Genomic DNA, 16,123 nt, shown 5'->3' on the forward strand with positions numbered 1-16,123 from the left:
CTGCTCTCTCTACTGTTTACTCCATCTAGTGTATTTTTAATTTCATGTATTGTGTTCTTCATCTCTATTGGTTCCTTTTTATCTCTTTATTAAGGGTCTCACTGATGTCCTCTTCTCATGTCCAGTGAGTATCTTTATGATCATTACGTTCTCTATGAGATATATTACTTATCTCCATTTCACTTAGGTCTCTTGCTGTGATTTTGTCCCTTTCATTCTTTTGGGATATAGTCCTCTGTCTCCTCATTTTCTCTCTGTGGGTCTATTTCTGTGTTAGGAAAGTCCGGTATATCTCTTGGCCTTGAATGTAATGGCTTTATGAAGAAGAGTTCCTGTGTCTCCTATTCACTCAAACCTGTCATTTGTCTCCTGCGTGTGTTGCATGTGCCCTGTTTTTGTGGTTTAGCTACTTTTTCCCTCAGTCCAGCTATCTGCAGTGGCTCTCATTGCCTATTGTAGGCAGTGTTTAGTCTCTGTGGTGTTAGTGGACCAGTCCAATGCTACCTTGGGCTTGAGTTGAATCAGGCCAGGCATTTGCAAGGTGCTTTCCCTGTGTTGTACTTTGAGAAGCTTTTGTTGGTGGCTGGTGCTTCCAGTCAGACCAGCTGTCTGCTCTCAGACCCTACTGGGGCTGTCCTTGGACTGGTTGGACCAGTATGTGTGGTAATCTTTCCCTCTCCCTAGGGCAGGAATCACTTTGGAGTCCTGCTGTCACCTCTGGGGGCTGTTTGCACACTGCCAAGCTTTTTGCACCACCGTGGATGGGCTCAATAGGGTGTTTGAGAGGTTGGATCCACATAGTGTATGCGTGTGTGGTGAGGGAGGGGGTGCAGTGTTGGTAAGAGTTGGGCATTAGTCTTCTGGGAGAGGGGACCTGCTGCCACCACCACTGGAACTATGGCAGGCCTGGCTGGAGGGGCTAATCATTTGAAGCATGGTGAGACACAGGGTTAACAGGTTAGGTAGGGAGTGTGGGTACCATGCTGGTTCCCACAGGCGGCCATGCATTTATGCTAGGAGGTGGGGGAGGGAAATGGCCCCTGTTCACTCCTTTTGTCCTGGAGAAGTTTCCCAAATATTTCTGCTCCTCCAGCACAAGCTCTGACATTAGTAAACAATTTTCCTTCCTGTGTGCCCCATTTTTCAAACTGCTGCTTCTATGCTATATCTCTTTAGGTTGTTTGTTGTGTTGTCTCTTTAAAGGCAGGGACTCAGTTTCCTTGTGCCCTCCTGGCTCTCCTAGAGCCAAGCCCATTTATTTTTAAAATCCAGATTTTAAGTCTTACCAGTTATAAGAACTCAGGAAATTCAGTCCTTCTGTTTTTTCAAAAGCCAAATGTTATGGGGAATCCCTCTTCCCCATGCAGGTTCCCTGGTGTGATGGTCTGTTTCTCTCCCCTGTCCATGTCTGCAGGTCCTTCCCTCCTGTGGATAGTTCTGGGGGTCCATTTAGCTCCCCAGTGCATCTCTGCCCTTCCTGCTCTCTTGTGGCCTCTGCTTTACATTTAGTTGTAGAGTTTGCTATTCTGGTCTTGAGGTCATTTTCTGCATTATTTACACTGATGTACTATCTAGGTGTATTGCTGGGACAAGGTGAGCTTAAGATTCACTCATTCTGCTATGTTCCCAGCAAGTCCTGGTGTTTATTTTATTTTTTTTAACATTTTCATTTGCCCAAACATGATTGTGGGTTTTTCCCCTATATTTTCAAAGAAATATATGAATATAATATCTAATAATTCTACCAATATTTTCTAAGCTAGTTATTTTTCCTGCTAAAATCATTCTTTTCTTTTCTTTTTTTTAAATACTTGAAGATTGAATGCATTTGTATTTAGTATATGTTATATTATGAAAGCTTCTCAGAATACTGCTTACTCTGCATTCCTTAGATTTTTAAAAAATAAACAACTGTAAATATCCAGTAATTTATGCCTTTATTTCATCTTTGATTTATATTTTGCTCCATAACTTTTTATTACATATTCAATATAAAGTTATATATATATATTTTGAAATTTATTTTATTGTCAAATTGGTTTCCATACAACACCCAGTGCTCATCCCAACAGGTGCCCTCCTCAATGTTCATCACCCACTTTCCCCTTAAAGCCCATTTTATTCTTTAGAAGAATCTGTTAATTTTAATTGGTTTCTGATATCAGATTTTATCACATTGGTGTTAGATGAACCCAATTACATTTGTACTTAGATAGGTAAAGGTGTTTGTGTGTGTGTGTGATTATAAAATCAATTTTGATAATATTTTATATTTTAGAGAAATATTCATCTTTATAGGTATCTGTGTTTGCATGTATATATTTCTTATTTTTTGTCTCATGAACTGGAAGTTTTACTTATTTTTAAATATCAAAATATAAAGATTCAACTATAAATGTGCTTATATCTACTCCTTAACAAAACATCCTTAATATATTTTAAATTTTTTTGCCACCATTGTAAAAGTTATTTCTAATATTAATATTGTTATTCTGTTTTGATTTGAGAATTACATTGTATGCTATAAACCACATTACAAACATTATAGACTCAAAATATAAGCGATATAATACTCATGATAACCTTATAAGCTAAATATGATTATTAACTCTTTTCTTTAAATATAAAGGAAATACGGAAAAGAGGAGACTGCCAGGGTAAATCAGTTGGTATAAGACAGAACAGGAATTTGAATGAATGAGAATCTTTACCATCTGTGCTGTTAACCATCTTACAACAACATATCACAGTATAGTATTTTTATACAGATTGCAAAATGCTTTATGGGTCATTTATCTCTCCTGCATAGTAAACCTCTGTGTCAAGAAGCATGTGGTTGGCTATGCCTCCTAAAATGGCACAAACTAATAATTTTATATTGAGATATGGATGCAGGTAAGGTGAAATTTCTAAATACTGACAAATTCAGGTCCAAAATCTAGATGTTGGGTGTGATTGCATTAGTATCAGTATAAGTTGTTTTTTTTGTGCTAATTGGGAGATAAAATATAGCAAGCCTCAGTTTATAGTCACTCTGACCTGATAGGTATTTCTTTCTAAAATGTGGCTAAAATACCCTTGCACTTGGGTGTGCCTTAAATTCAGGCAGTGTGCAGCTAGACTGACTCACTTGCATCATTATCTGGCTATGTATTTGTGCTATTAGCTCCTTTGGATGTAAACTAAATTTAAAGCAACGTGTTACCAAAAATAAATTTGTATCACAGTAATTTTCAAACTGAACCCCGTCTTTGTGGCTGCATAACTTCACTTTGTTCTATTTTTATTAGGCTGGAATACTTCCTCAAGAAGTGTGTTTCAGAGAAGTTGTATGGGTGGCATACATTCTGAGACTTTCAAGTCTGGAAATATTTTTTTTTCATCTTTATAAATGAAACATTTCTTGGCATGGTTTATCATAGTTAGGTGTTGGTCTTCTATCCAAGAATATGTATCTTCAAGAGGCTAACACTACAGACAAGAAATGTCAGACTTTTCCCTTCTTAGCATCCTTTTTTGTTTATAAGCTTATAATTTATTCTTAGAGTCAGATATTTCAGAAGTATTAGCAGAAATTATTTAGATGTAGATCTTTGAAAAAAGTCCCACTTGGTTTAAGTAAGCTTTTTTGGTTGCCAATGGGCTGTTGTAAATTCCTTCCAGTATATTAGTAAGGAGTTGGCTCAGTGAGCTAGATAACTGAGAGATGATTAATTATTCCCTGAGAGCATATGAGCAAATATGGACAGTAATCAGATCAGTATTGCATTCTTCAGCCTCTTTTCTGGTTCAGATAAAAATCTAATAATTCTGGCCTGGAGGTGGTGTTCTTGTCTGGTTTCCAATAACATAATTTTATTTCTCATGTGAAAAAGATGATCTTATGAAGGATCTATCCTCCATATATACCTCACTTCAGGTACTATGTGTACCCTATTTTTTATTTATTTTTTGGGGGGGAAGAAGGGGAGTGGGGCAGGGGCAGAGGGGGAGAGAGAATCCCAAGTGGGCTCTGTGTGTCAGCAGGGGCTCCATCCCACAAACCATGAGATCATTACCTGAGCCAAGATCAGGAGTCGTATGCTTAACTGACTGAGCCACTGGGGCACCCCTCCCTCTTTCATATATAACTAAAAATTGCTTCTTTAAACATATATTGAAGAGTTTTAGATAAAATGAGATAACTTTTGGGGCACCTGGGTGTCTCAGATGGTTAAGCATTCGACTTCTGCTCCAGTCATGATCTAATGGTCTGTGGGTTCAAGCCCTGCCTTGGGCTCTGTGCTGACAGCTCAGAGCCTGTTGCCTGCTTTGGATTCTGTGTCTCCTTATCTCTCTGCCCCTCCCCTACTTACACTCTGTCTCTCTCTCTCAGAAATAAACATTAAAATTTTTTAAAAATAAAATTAGATAACTTTGTTTTACTGCATCATGAGCCAGTTATATGTTACCAAAGATCCCATTATGGGTAAAACATGATGTAAAGCACACATGAGTATATTGAGCGAAATTTAATCAGAAAGAAAAAGAAACATTACTTTTTCAAAAGAAAATTATTTAATACAGGATATTTGCAAAGGTAGTAGAAAGCCCAAAGAACATAGAGGATACTGAGGTTACCCACAGATTAATGACTATAGGAAAAGGCTACCCCTCCGCTCTAGGATTGGGGAAACCAAAGGAAGAGTGTGTGGGCTCTTCAGAACCTGGGAGCTTAGAGGAAGAATCCTATAGGACCTTGGACCAATGGCGAGAGCCCCTGTGGAGAGGAATGTGTTTGACATTCAGACCCATGAGGGGGCATCCGCCACTGTAACTCCAATTGTCAAGGCCAAGATGCAATTGTTTCCTCTGAGTGGCTAGTTTGTGCTGGTGACAGGAAACCCAAAAGAATCTGGAGTTAGCTGCTCTCTTTTGAAGAGGGATGGTGTCAGAAATGAAATACAGGAAAGAAGTCACTTGTTTCTTTCCCCTAACTTCCAATCTCCCTCACTTCCATTGGCAGAAATTAACAGTAAACTAGAGGACAAAGATGTCTAATAAATGGTGTTTTTAGAATTCTAGGCTTAGCAACTCTGCAGAGAGTAGAAGTGTAGATTTAGAGCTAAAATCCAATAATGACACTACGTGTTTAGTAAAGTTAGTGAAAGGAAACTGAAGAAAATTCATAAATCCCCACAGGCAAAATTAAAGGTGCACTGAGGATATTTGAATGTTACAACATCATTATCAATAACCACAATGAAACCCTATACATTGCAGCCTGCTCAGTGTTACTGCCTCTTCAAACCAGACCAGTTTTCTAATTTTTTAAGTTTTTTTAAATTTATTTTGAAAGAAAGTACACACATGAGCTGGAGAGGAGTAGAGACAGAGGGAGGGAGAGAATCCCAAGCAGGCTCCACACTGTCAGTGCAGAGCCCAATGTGAGGCTCAGTCCCACAACCATGAGGTTATGACCTGAGCCGAAATCAAGAATTGGTTGCTTAACTGAGCCACCCAGGAGTCCCTATTTAACATTTCTTATGAACACATCTTGCTGGGAATGCTCACTCTTAGGAAAGAGTACAAGCCAAACTTTGTAATGTACAAATGAGGCTAGAATAATTTGCAAAAAAATAAACCTTGCAAGTGGTGATGTGTATTTTTTAAAGGTAACTTCAACTCTTAATATCCAATTTCTATCACTGATGTTGGAATGTTTTATAGTTAAAATATGATGAATACCATCTAACAATTCTTCTAATTATATACAAAATAAAAAAGAGATACTGATTTATTTAGAATTAACAAAGATAATCTTGGAAGGAGTTGGAAAGCCTTCAATGACTGGTTCAAAAATCGCTAAACACCAGGTCCCAAAATAGCACTTAGAATTTTGGACTTCCTTACTGGTAAGCATTCATTCAAGAATAGAACTCATTTCTTAAAATGTGGGCAAAACTAACATAAGAAAAACATTGTTTTATATATATTTTGCTTTTCCTCATTACTGATTAAAAATAAGATTTCTGGTATAATTGCTGATTAAAAAGACAAAACAAATGTTATTCAATACCTGAGAAAACTGGTAGATAAAATTTCCATGGAGCAATAAGGCATGGTCTTCTCTGTTTTTCACAAGAGGCACCTGTTTCATTTAATGGATACAATGAGCTCTTAAATGCAGTGGAATACCTAATCCCTTTGTACTTCAATAGCATGCATTGTAATAGATTATTATTTTCCTTCTGTCTCCCTCCTCTGGAATATAAGCTATGTTAGGACAAAAGTCTCATCTAATGTGTTTTCTAACAGTCTCCCTCAGCATCTAGCAGAATGCCTAAACCCTAGTACACAGCAAATATGCATCTGTTGAATTAAATAGAATATCCTCTTGTGCCATACTTAGTAATTACAAGTGACGTACCAACTCAACTGGACAAAAGTCTTAATACAAAAACTGAAATGAGTACGCAGTTCTATCAGAATTCATACAACAAAGAAAGAAAAATTATAGAAATTTTAAATTGTAGAGATGAAAGTGACCATTCTGAACCTGGGGTGGGGGAATTAGGTACTCACTGGATTATAAATGAAAATTTGTGAGTAATTTTACAAAACAAAGTATTTTGTAAATGTAATGCGACATTACTGAAATGAAGGTTGGGTACCACAAGAAAAGCATCTAAATATTAAAATTTACTGAATTACCATTGAGAGTACATGTTGAATTCAATATTTTTGTAAAAAATCTAATAGATCATCACCATTAGAGAGCCAAGTCAAACAATAGTAGTTATTTGTTTCAGTTTTCTGCTGCTTCTTACCATGGGTACAAGTAATAATAGGAACAATAATCTGTAAGTTGCAGTGATTAGAAAGGTGAAATCTGGGACTTGCCAGCCATTCCAATAAACCCATGTGGACATCAGTATATTTCTGCAATAGATAAATGATTCAATGGAAACCATGTAGAAAATTTTGAAATTATATTAGCTCTTTCAGGCCACTATAAGGTTTTCAACTTCAGTGAGTTTAGAAGTATTGTAATGATGCCTATTTCATAAAATATACCTTCTTGCCAGGCATTCTTTGACGCAAGCCACTACTTCGCATCACATTATACTACTTGTTCCAAAATATTCTGCTGCTCCTAAAAAAATAGTTTGCTGAAAGACAACACAGACTGTTTTCTGAAATAGGCAGGAAAAGTAGCTTTAGAGATATTGAGGCCACAGAAGGAACATAGACTATGGAATCAAAAACATATCATGATGGTAACCAATATACTAGCTGTGTGAAATTGTGCCAGTTACTTAAAATTTCTGAAATTCACTGTTAAACTTAAACAATATCTTCCTTGTAGAGTATTGTGAAGGTTAGATAATACCCACATACCATGTATTGCACATAGTAGGCGTTTAATAAGTGGCAATTACGTAAAGAAAATTTTGTTTTAAAATTCACTTTTTTAAAACGTAGTTCTTGTCCTAATTTTAAGGCTTTTTGGCTTTTCTTATAATTTGCTAACGAATCATTGATTGCTCAGTAATGAAGAAATGTACTAAAATGCAGAGGCAACTTGATTAGGTATTGCTGATGAACTCCATTAGAGACTACTAAAATATAGAAATTTGCACTTTTGCAAATAAAACATGATGGAAATGGCACTTCTGAAGACATTGGGTTTTACTATAAAGATCAGAAAACATTAAGCCTCAACTCCTTCAGGGCAGTCAGTGAAGCTTACTTCATGTTCGTTAGTGCCTATAACAGTGCCTAAAGAATAATATTTGGTGCAAAACAAAAAACAAAAACAAAAACAAAAACTAAAGATAGCTTTTAAATGAATAAGCATTAGTTTATTTACCAATGGGTATCATATGACTGCTGAGGGCACCTTTTGGACAGTTTATCACAGAAATGATTTGTAAATTCCAAGTGGACTTAGATGCCATCACTAAAAAACATTTTATGTTCAGTAAAAGTAACACATTCCAAATAAATTTTATTCTTTCTCCATGGACAGTTTCCAGACTGGGAGATTATAGAAAGGCATCTTATTACGATGAAGATTTTAGATGAGTGTTTCATAAATCTTTCATGACAGTCTTATGAGGAAAACATAAAAACAATGTATATTTAAAATTAATTTGTAAATATATGTATAACTTTGTTAATCTATAGATTAGTATCAGTATGAAGGAAATATCAATCATGGTTTCAACATTTGTACTAATCACATCAATGAGGACATATTTGTTGAATTATGGACTCATCCAGAACTGATGAAAGTATAAAATTCAAGTATAAAAAGCTATGCTTCATCTTTATTTTGTTAGGCTAGGGAAATGATTGGACTACAACCAAACAATTTAATGGTTACAAGTTATGTTTTCAGAAAATTCTTCAGTGACCATCATACCAGATTAGGTCTTCTTTTTATATGTTTTCATGGTACACTGTATGCCTTTTTATAAACGTACAATTTATAGTGCTTAATTACTGGTTATTTTTTTTTAGTGTGTCTTTTACCTCAGGATCTCTCCTTAAGTACAGAAATCATGTTACCTTTTGAATCTGCCTGCCTAACCCAACACCTGGCACATCCAAGGTATTTAATAAAGGTTTATTGATACCATTCTACCCATAAACCCTTTACATCCTATTATGCCTAATCTGATATTAATCACCTTTTTGTATTAAAAACTGTCAACCAGATTTATGGAATTAAAAATTTGTGGGGTTTTTTGGTAAGGCTTTACATTCTTGAACTGAGGAGGTTTGAAGACTTTGTCTCAACCCAATAGAAATACATGATGTGCACATTTCTGTGTGTCTCTTCTAAATTTCACACTCATTGACAAATACTATCTAGAAACTAATATCTAAGGATATAAGTGAAAATGAAATGTACTAGCTAGCTACATTTTGTAGTTATTGGCTACATATTTGAGAGCAACAGTAACCTGGGGGCTTATTTTTCCTCTCAAACCAGGGCAACAGATTTATTGTAGAAGTAAACTGATACTTACAAATTTTCCATTTTTTGCAATGAGAACTTTTAAGATCTTCTCTCTTAGCAATTTTCAAATAAACAGTATCGCCCTTTAAACTGTAGTCACCATGCTGTACGTTATATCCTCTTGACTTATTTTATAACTGGAAATTTGCACTTTTTAACCCCCTTCACCCACTCCTCAACCCTATTTCTGGCAACAACTAATTTGTTCTCTGTATCCACGAGGTTTGGTTTTCTTTTCAAAGCCATGTATAAGTGAGATCGTGCATAGTATTTATAAATTCTGACTTATTTCACTTAGCAAAATGGCATGAAATAGATGAATGTTGTTGTAAATGTCAAGGGGTCTCCTTTTCTAATGGCTGAATAATATTCCATATTATTAATAATAGTCTTTTGATGGACACTTAGGTTGTTTCTATACCATGGCTATTGTAGATAATGCTGCAATGGACATAGATCTTTGAGTTAGTGTTTTTGTTTTCTTCAAGCAAATATCCAGAAGTAGAATTTCTGAATCATATGGTTGTTCTATTTTTCATTTTTTTGAGTGACCTCCATACAGTTTTCTATAATAGCTTCACCAATCTACATTCCCACCAAGAGAGTACAAGAATTCGCTTTTCTCCACATCCTCACCAATACTTATTTCTTCTCCCTAATAGCCATTCTAACAGCTATGAACTGATATCTTATTGTGGTTTTGATTTGCATTCCCCTCATGTTTAGAGAGGGAGCACCTTTTCCTGTACCATTTGGCTATCTGTATATCTTTTTTGAAAAAAAGTCTATACAGATCCTCTACCCATTTTTTGTCAAATAGTGTGGGTTTTTTTTTTCTATTGAGTTTTATTATTTCTTTGTATATCTTTTATATTAATTCCTTATGAGATATCTAATTTGCAAATATTTTCTCCCATTCAGTAGGTTGTCTTCATTTTGCACATGATCTTTTTTCTGTGCAGAAGCTTTTTAGTTTGATGTAGTTCCACTTGTTTATTTTTATTGACTGCTTTTGGTGTCAAGTCCAAAACAAAAATCATCTCCAAAACCAATGTCAAGTAGTTCATAGCCTGTTTTCTTCTAGAAGTTTTATGGTTTCAGGTCTTATATTCAAGTATTTAATCCATTTTGAGTTAGTTTTTGCATATGATATGAAACAGATATAAGATTCATTCTTTTGCGTGTGATGTCCAGTTTTCGCAGCATCATTTATTGAAGAGACTGACCTTTCCCTATTGTATATTCTCTCTTCCTCTCCTGCAAATTAATTGACCATATATACATAGGTTTATTTCTGGGCTCTCTATTTGGTTTCATTGGTCTATGTGTTTGTTTTAATACCAGTGCCGTACTGTTTTCATTACTATTGCTTTATAATACAATTTGAAATCACCATAATGCATCCAACTTTTTTCTTTATGCTTATGATTGCTTTGTTTATTCAGCAACTTTTATGCTTCTATACAAATTTTTGGATTTATGTTCTACTTATGAAAAATGTCAGTTGGAGTTTTGATAGGGATCGTATTGAATTTATAGATTACTTTGGGTGGTATGGACATTTTAACAATATTAATTATTCCAATCAATGAACACAAAAGTATCTTGTCAATTTTTTGTCTTCTTCAACTTCTTTCATCAGGGTCTTAGAGTTTTTAGTCTACTGGTTTTTCACTACCTTATATTTATTTACCCCCAGGTATTTACCCCCAGGTATTTTATTCTTTTTGATGCAACTATAAATGATATTATTTTCATAATTTATCTATGTTCACTATTACAGTATAGAAATGCAATAAATTTTTGTATTGATTTTGTACCTTGAAACTTCACTTATATTAAGAGAAAATCCTAATCAATGATAATAGGTCATCTGCAATTGGTGACAGTTTTACTTCCTTTGGGTGCCTTTTCTTTTTTCTTTTGCCAAGTTGCTCTGGCTAGAATTTCTATGTTGAATAAATGTCATGAGCATGGGTATCTATCTTGTGTCTGATCTTTGAGAAACAGATTTGTGCTTTTTACCATTAAGTATGATGTTAACTGAGGCCTTGTCATATATAGCCTTTACTTTGTTGAGATGCATTCTCTGTATATCCACTTTATTGTGAGTTTTTATTATGAATGTATATTGATGGGATTTTTATCCTTCATTTTACTAATGTGATGTATTACATTGAACTATGCTTGCATCCCTGGAAAATTCCACTTAAACATGGTATATGATATTTTAAAAAATAATTTCATTTTATTTTTATTGAAGTATAGTTGACATACAATTTCCTATTAGTTTCCGGTGTATGTCATATTCATTTGATAGTTTTACACATTATAATCTCCACAATAATTTACCATCTGTCATAATACATAGTTATTACATTACTATGTTCCCTATGCTGTACATTTTATCTCTGACATACTTTATTTTTTAATGTTTATTTATTTTTGCGAGAGAGGAAGACACAGAATCCAAAGCAGGCTCCGAGCTGTCAGCACAGAGCCCAACACGGTCTTGAACTCACGAACCATGAGATCATGACCTGAGCCGAAGTCAGAGGCTTAACCAACTGAACTACCCAGGTGCCCCTCTATCACATATTTTAAGCCTCAAAGTCTGTACCTCCTAATACCCTTTGTGTATTTCACCTGTCTCCCAAACCCTAGAAGACCCCTCTGGTAACCACCAGTTTCTTTTCTGCACCTATGAGTCTGTTTCTGGTTTGTTTTGTCTTTTTCTGTGTGGCTTATTTCAATTATTGTGATACTCTCTAGGTCCATCCATATTGTCATAAATGCCAAGATCTCATTATTCTTTATGATTAATATTCCATTGGGTGGTATATAGTTGGATAGATAATCTCCATATGTAATCACACCTTCTATATCCACTTTTCTATTGGTTAACATTGTTTATTTTCATATCTTGACTATTATAAATAGTCATTGCTGCAGTGAACATAAGGGTATATATAACTCTGGATTGGTGTTGTTTTCTCATATAAACACCCAGAAGGGAAATTGCTGGGTCATATGGTGTTTCTATTTTTCATTTTTGGGAAACTCCATATTGTTTTCCATAGTGACTATACCAATTTTCATTTCTACTAACAGTGTACAGGATACCCTTTTCTTCATATCCTTGGGAAACACTTTTTTCTTTGGGTATTTCTGCCAACAACCATCTGACAAGAGTAAGGTAATAGCCCATTGTGGTTTTGATTTGCATTTCCCTCATGCTTAGTGATGCTGAACATCTTTTCATGTGTCTGTTGGCCACCTGAATGTCTTTGAAAAAAAAATGTCTATTCAACTCTTTTGCCCATTTTTAAATTGGGCTGTTTGATGTTTTGCTATTAAGTTGTATATATTTTTATATATTTTGGATCTTAACCTGTTATTGGATACATGATTTGCTAATATCTCCTCCCATTCAGATTTCCTTTTCATTTTGTTCATGGTTTCCTTTGTTGCAAAAGCTTTTCCATTTGATATAATCCCATTTGTTTTCAGTTTTTGTTGCCCTTGCCTAAGGAGACTGGTCCCATCAAACATATTGCTAAGACAGATCTCAGTGAGCTTACTGCTTATGTTTTCTCCTAGGAGCTTTATGGTTTCAGGTCTTATATTCAAGTCTTTAATCCACTTTGAACTTACTTTTGTATATGGTATAAAATAGCACTCTAGTTTTATGATTATGCAGGTAGCTGTCCAGTTTTCCTAACACCATTTACCGAAGAAACTTTCCTTATTTTATATTCTTGCCTTCTTTTCCATAGATTAATTGCCCATATAGGCACTGGCTTCTTTCTGGGCTCTCTATCCATTGACCTATATTTCTGTTTTTGCGCCAGCACCATACAATTTTGATTACTATAGCTTTGTAGTATCGTTTAAATTCCGGGAGTGTGATATCTTCAGCTTTGTTCTTTCTCTCAATTGCTTTGGTTATTTGGAATATTTTGTGGTTCCATTCAAATTTTAAAGTTCTCTGTTCTAGTTCCATGAAAAATGCCATTGGTATTTTGATGCGGATTACATTCAATCTGTAAATTGCTTTGGGTAGTGTGGACATTTTAATAATATTCTTCCAATCCATGAGCATGGACTATCTTTTCATTTATTTGTGGTGACTTTAATTTCTTTCAGTAAAATCTTACTATTTTCAGAGTTGTATGATCATTTTAATTTTAGGTTGAAATTCGTTTGCTAATATGTTTTGAGGATTTTTGTATCTATATTCATGAGGGTTATTAGCTTGTAATTTTATTTTCTGTAGTGTTTGTCAGGTATTTGTATCAGGGTAATGCTGGTCTTGTAAAATAAGTTTGGAAATGTTCCTTCCTTTTCTATTATTTTGAAAAAGTTTGAGAAGATTTTGTATTATTCTCTTTTGAATATTCGGTAGAATTCACCAGTGAAACCATCTCATCCTGGACTTGTTGGGATGTTTGTTATTACTGGTCAATGTCTTTACTATACCAATCTTAGTACGTTGAACATTTTTAGACATGTACCCGTGTTTCTAGTTTGTCCTATTTGTTGGCACGAAATTGTGCATAAAAGTCTCTTATAACTGATACCACAATAATACACAGGATCATGACATCTCTTCTTTTGTTTCTTGAGTCTTCTCTTTTTTTGGTGATGGTAGTTAAAAGGTTTGTCAGTTTTATTTTTCAAAGAACCAAAATCTCCTCTATTGTGTTTTATTTCCGTTGTTCATTACTTCCTTCCTTCTACAAACTTTAGGCTTTGTTCATTGAAAAACAAAAATTCCTTAAGGTGTAAAGGTAGCATGTTTGAGTTTTTTCTTTTTCTTTAGGTAGGTATTTATTACTATGAACTACCCTGTTACAACTGTTTTTGCTGCATTCTGTATTTTACTTGGTTGTATTTTCATTTGTCTCTAGGTTTTTTTTGGTTCCTTTTCTGATTTCTTTTTACCCATGTTTACTTACTAGCATGCTGTTTCATCTCCACATTAATGTGGAGAAATATTGAGACTATAAACTGACTTATTTTTATATATTGTCTTAAATAACCTTTGAAACATTCTTGAGTCAAAATGTTTAACCATTATCCTTTACCATGTTAGAAATGAAATGTTGTAATATGATTAACTCCTTGTATTTAATGCTGTATTTTTCTATTTTATATAGTATTTGGTAAGTTTTACTCTCATGTAGATGGATTGGTTAAGTTGCAATGCCAGTTTGACTTAAATTACCTTACTTGAGGTTAAAATGCTTTTGGACTGTCAAAATTTTGAAATGGAAGCAGAGTTTGTGAAGATAGTGGAGTAGGAGGACCCTAAACTCACCTCATCCCATCTCACAAAAAGATATCACTCACAATGGAGTAAGTAAATGTGAGAATTACCCAAAGACTAGCAGAACAAATTCCACCACTAAATGTAGAAAAGAAGCTACATTGGAGAGATAAGGAAGGACAGAAAGAACGGTAGGGAACTGGTTGTGGGTATGGAGAGGGGAAAGCACCAGTGAGCCCAGGCAGGGAAAAAGAATTTTGTAATGTCAGGCCTTGAAACCAGAGGGGTTAATTTCTGTGAGTTTGTATAACCAGTGGGACTTGGAGCCTGGAGCTTTAAAAGTCAGCTGATTTGCATTGGGCAAGAGGTGAGAGCCTGTGATAGCTGGGTTCTCACCTTAAAGAGAACAGCTTGTAGAAGTGACAGTTTACACAATACCAGGGGATAAATGGGAGGGATATCTTTTCCTACTGATTCGGGGGGACTTCCCTAAGAACAAAGTAAATGACAGGATCCATTTTCCTCCCTTGTGCCCCAGCATAAACACTGACAAACTTGATGCCTAACCTGCTAGTGGTGTGCCCTATAGTGTGTTGTTCTCCTGAGGACTCATCCATCCCAAGCCTGTTGGCCTTGGCCCTGGGCTTAGAGAAAATTTTGTTAACACCACATTCTCTCCATCCAGCTGCCACCTCCATGTTTCTAGCAGCCCCCATGCTACAGGGTAACCAGCCTAGGACAAGTGGTGCAGTGCAAATTCTGCTAACACTGCTGCCCCACCTCTTGAGGCCTCCTATGGTCATGCCCAGGCAGAGTTGGCCCGACTGGGTCTTATTTACATCACAGAGAGGCCCCTAGCAGGCAGAGACTCAACACAGATATCTGGACAGAAAGAAAAGTGCTTCAGACACAATAGCAGGATGTAAACAGCACACATAGACTCCTCTGGTAAATAGGGGACAATGCACTGCAGAGCACTACAGGTCCTCTTCTTCATAAAAATGCTATTTTCAAAAGCAGAAGGTTTAAATGTCCTAAAACACAGAAACATACACAAAGAGGTAGATAAGGAAATAAAGAAATATGTCCTAAATGAAAGAACAAACAGGAGATCTAAGCAAAACAGAAATAAGTGATATGCCTGATAGAGAATTAAATTAAGTAATTATTATAAAGTTACTCACTGGATTTCAGAAAAGAGTGGAGGACATCAATGAGACCCTTTACAAAGAGATACAAAATGAAATACCAGAAGCGAATAACTCAATAAGTGAAATTAAAAATATACAACTGATGGAATAAAAAGCAGGCTATAGGGAACAGAGGAATGTATCAGTAACCTGGAGGATACAGTAACGGGAAACAATCAAGCTGAACAGGTGAGACTGCTGCATAATGAAAATAGGTAGAACTCAATAGCTCCATCAAGAATAATAACATTTGCATTATAGGGTTCTAAAAAAGAGAAGAGAGAGAAAGGGGGGAGCCAAAAATGTATTTGAAGAAATAATAATTGAAAACTTCCTGAAACTGGGGAGGGAAACACAGATCCACATTCAGGAAGCACAGAAAGTCCTCGATAAATTCAACCCAGGGAAGTCCACACCAAGACACATAGTAATTAAAATGACAAAAACTAGTGATAAAGAAATAATTTTAAAGGTTGCAAGAAAAAAGAAGACAGTTATATATAAAGAAAACGCCATAAGCCTATCAGCTGATTTTTAAGCAAAAACTTTGCAGGCAAGAAGGGAGTGGCATGATGTATTCAAAGTGCTAAAAGGGAAAAATCTGTAGCCAAGGCTACTTTATGCAGCAAGATTATATTTAGAATAGGAGAGTTAAGG

Source organism: Panthera pardus, unplaced genomic scaffold (assembly GCF_024362965.1).
Source record: "Panthera pardus isolate Hobbes unplaced genomic scaffold, ASM2436296v1 HiC_scaffold_13, whole genome shotgun sequence".
Taxonomy (NCBI): Eukaryota; Metazoa; Chordata; class Mammalia; order Carnivora; family Felidae; genus Panthera; species Panthera pardus.